The 3,949-nt window shown below is 38.1% G+C and overlaps 1 long non-coding RNA gene across 1 annotated transcript; it reads left to right on the forward strand.

Annotated features, from left to right (window-relative positions):
* Positions 1–2,006: 2,006 nt before the first annotated feature.
* LOC126476264 (uncharacterized) lies at positions 2,007–3,072 on the forward strand. The gene is made up of 2 exons (XR_007586827.1): positions 2,007–2,134; positions 2,249–3,072. It is a non-coding gene; the product is annotated as an uncharacterized LOC126476264 (long non-coding RNA).
* The last annotated feature ends 877 nt before the right edge of the window (positions 3,073–3,949 follow it).

Genomic DNA, 3,949 nt, shown 5'->3' on the forward strand with positions numbered 1-3,949 from the left:
ATGGACAGTGTCTTGAAAGGAGGATATAAGATTAACATCAACAAAAGCAAAACGAGGATAATGGAATGTAGTCGAATTAAGTCGGGTGATGCTGAGGGAATTAGATTAGGAAATGAGACACTTAAAGTAGTAGATGAGTTTTGCAATTTGAGGAGCAAAATAACTTATGATGGTCGAAGTAGAGAGGATATAAAATGTAAACTGGCAATGTCAAGGAAAGCGTTTGTGAAGAAGAGAAATATTTTAACATTGGGTATAGATTTAAGTATCAGTAAGTCGTTTCTGAAAGTATTTGTATGGAGTGTAGCCGTGTATGGAAGTGAAACATGGACGATAAATAGTTTGGACAAGAAGAGAATAGAAGCTTTCGAAATGTGGTGCTACAGAAGAATGCTGAAGATTAGACGGGTAGGTCACATAACTAATGAGGAGGTATTGAATAGAATTGGGGAGAAGAGAAATTTGTGGCACAACTTGATTAGAAGAAGAGATCGGTTGGTAGGACATATTCTGAAGCATCAATGGATCACCAGTTTAGTATTGGAGGGCAGCATGGAGGGTAAAAATCGTAGAGGGAGACCAATAGATGAATATACTAAGCAGATTCAGAAGGATGTAGATTGCAGTAGGTACTGGGAGATGAAGCTTGCACAGGATAGAGTAGCATGGAGAGCAGCATCAAACCAGTCTCAGGACTGAAGACCACAACAACAACAACAATGAAAAGATATGAAAAAATTTTTTGGGTTTGTTGTTCATCAAAAAACAAAATTCATTGTATATGTTTATTAGATTCAGACATATAGATGTGCCAAATCGGATGATTCTTTTTGATACACCCTGTGTGTGTGTCTGTTTATCTCCGAATATGTTGTGTTATCTGAGAGTGGTAACAGGAAGGAATGTAAGAGCACAGCTAGAATTGCTGAAAATTAAAATATATTCTGCCAGTCGAGTCAACGGCTGTTGTTTTTTAATATCACATAAAACAGGGATCCAAAATTTGTTTAAAGTGTAGCCCTGGCCTCTGTTTATAATATTGTCCGCCAATCTAATTTCAACAACATCTTTTAAAACATAGTTCCAATAGCGAGACAACCATTTATGTCTTACCATGCAGCAATCTGTGTGCCTCGGTAAGAGAGTTCAAGACAGTTCTCTGCCACAGCATATTTCTCAGGCTGCATCACACGTCGATGGTGATGGTGCTCAGTACATATGTGTTGAAATAGTGCGAAATGTCTGGCTAGTATACGACTTCTCACTGTATATTGGCGGAAATGGAAACTTAGAAACAGCACATTTGAGGTATTCGGCAAACATACTGCAGTGGGGGCAAGAATGCTACCATTTTACAGGTAGCTCAGTGTTACCCTTCACCACATACGCTAAGGGAACTTACGAAGTGCAGACGTAGATGGGTCATTCCATGAAAAGTGAAGGTTTTGTTTCGTCTGAACATTTCCCGTTCCTTTATTTAGTGTCAAATTATGACAGCTCACATCATCAAACCCTTGCTGTATTCTTTTCATATTCAGGTCTATCTATTTTTTCTTTAGTTTCATGTTAATGCCTCGATGTACATTGTATAAACATTACGTCTGTAATCATGGATGACTCAGATGTAATTTAACTTGAGTTGGCATGACACTTTGTATATATTTATCTGACGTTTGTATAGAGGAAGAAACGTGTTTCAAGAGGAATTCAGCATTAGTTTTATTTACTGGAAAGTGATTATCGTATGGAACTTCGCTCCCTGCCAGTAACTCTTTCGATAGTGTGTTTGGCGTTCGAGCCTGTTTCAGTATCCAGTATATCAGGGATCTGTTATTTCTTCGTTAATGTTTCCGTAAGCTTTCGAGCTAAACTGTACAGAACAATATTTAGACCGCATGTGCGGTCACACTTACTAGCCTCCGACTTCGTGGAGGACGCATATGCAAGTTTTAGATGCCTGACAACCACGACGTCAGAGAACAGCGTGGAGATGACCGAGGGAGATCTCTGCCGAACAGAGATTATCTGTGGAATGCCGACGGCGATTTAAATTTACGCGGTGGCTAGGAAAAAGGAAACTTCATTCAAGACTCATAGATCAGGAAGTATAATTAAAACTCTGAGTATGTCCTTGGTGAGTGTGGTCAGCATAAGTTGAATTGACCAACGCGTCCTGCAGATTTTGATGTATGTGCACGTTTTGTTAAATATTGACACTGGTTTAATAGAACGATTATTTGTATTCTAGTTAAGAATGGACGATACTGGTGGTGCAGTTTATATCACTGACACTACTGCAGAGGAATTAGTTACGAAGTTCATGTATCCGGAAAAGGCAGTCGCTAAAAGGAAATCTTCAATATTCACCAGAAGAAGTTCTGTTGCTTTCATGGATAAGGAAGACCCGTGTGATAGTTCATCTGATGCTCCAAGCGATAACTATCCGGTGGGATTTGAAGCCTATGTTGAAATCCTCAAAAATGAAATCAGTGACTGGAAAGTAATGTACAAGCAAAGAAGAGAGACTCGGAAGAAAGCTATAAAACAGTTTCATACGAGAAAGATCGTAAATCAAGGTGTATTTGATGCTTTAACAGAAGAAGATAAAATATTTCTTGCAAGTAAACCAAACTACGATAGGACGGGAAAAGACGCATTGGCAGCCCTAGAGTGGCTGCCAGTTTCCGTCGAGAGAGCGAGAAACGTTGAAAGGTCGATTTCGGATCTTGTAGCGCAAGTTGAGTTAATAGGGGGTATTTTGAAAAAGCGAATAGTTGAAGAATCAGTCATCCAATGAAATCTGGAAGTATTTTCTCATCCGATATTGGTGTATTATGAAAGAGAATATTCTCGTAAGGAGCGGTAAATTACTTTGGTGGAACTCTCAACGTTTAGAGGCCAAGTCATTTGTGATTCTTTGGGAGTGTTAGTGAGTGTTGGTTATTTAGAGCTGTTAATGTTTCTCGTTTTCCGATCGTGTGAAATTTTGACAACCCTCTGTTATATACTGTTCTGACGTAACTATGTTAAATGTTTCGTTTTCGTTGTAAAATATAACCCAAATGGCTGTTACTGCTGCATGTATTAGATTTTAATCAACGTGTTTTTCTCATCACTTTGTTTTCATTTATCATAACACTTTCAAGTATCAAATCCAGCTGCAGCTGAAAAAATGAGCCCCAATTAAAATGTGAAACCTTAGTGTGAGTAAATAAATTATGATGCTTTAATAAAAATGTTTAGTTTGAAATTAACGGTAGACAACAGATGCAAAATTGGTTTGCAGGATAGAATAAGGGACTATAACACACGTCAGTGAGGAATTGTTGTAGAGCATGAAGTTAGTGTAGGCCTATAGATTTTCCAAATTTATTATTTAAGAATGTATATTTATGTTGTTGCACAGTTTAAACCAAACAGCAGCCCTGATGTTTGTTCTCAGTACTTGAGTCCGCTTACCTGTGTGACAAGGAAAATCTTCGTAAAAAGTATTCCACTTGCAGTTTGTATAAAAGTTGTGTAATACTGTCAGTGACAATTGCTATATTTTCATTTTGGGTTAAATTGTTTTTGAAAAATTGCCGGGTGTGCTTGTCAAACAAAATGTTATTACAATAAGAGTCGGGGAGCAGTCGTGGTTGTATTCATTTCTTTAACTGGCAGTAATCTGTCTGTTAAAAGGAAGCGAGTTTGTTTGTCAGCATCATCTGTTGTCAGTAGTCTTCTTATGTTGGGATGCCTAAAAAAAATGGTAGCCTATTAACTCTGTGGGCAGATGCCTTTCCCACTGCAAAAATGTCAGGTAACTTATGATACTGTGAGTACACCACAGTCGGGTTGCAAGTAATTTTGTTGGATGAGTTTATAGTTCCACACCACATACAACTCATTTGGGAATGGAGCGTACTACTTTTCCACACTTATTCTGGTTGTTTATTTCATGTGCTGC

This window comes from Schistocerca serialis, chromosome 1 (genome assembly GCF_023864345.2).
Source record: "Schistocerca serialis cubense isolate TAMUIC-IGC-003099 chromosome 1, iqSchSeri2.2, whole genome shotgun sequence".
NCBI classification, from domain to species: domain Eukaryota; kingdom Metazoa; phylum Arthropoda; class Insecta; order Orthoptera; family Acrididae; genus Schistocerca; species Schistocerca serialis.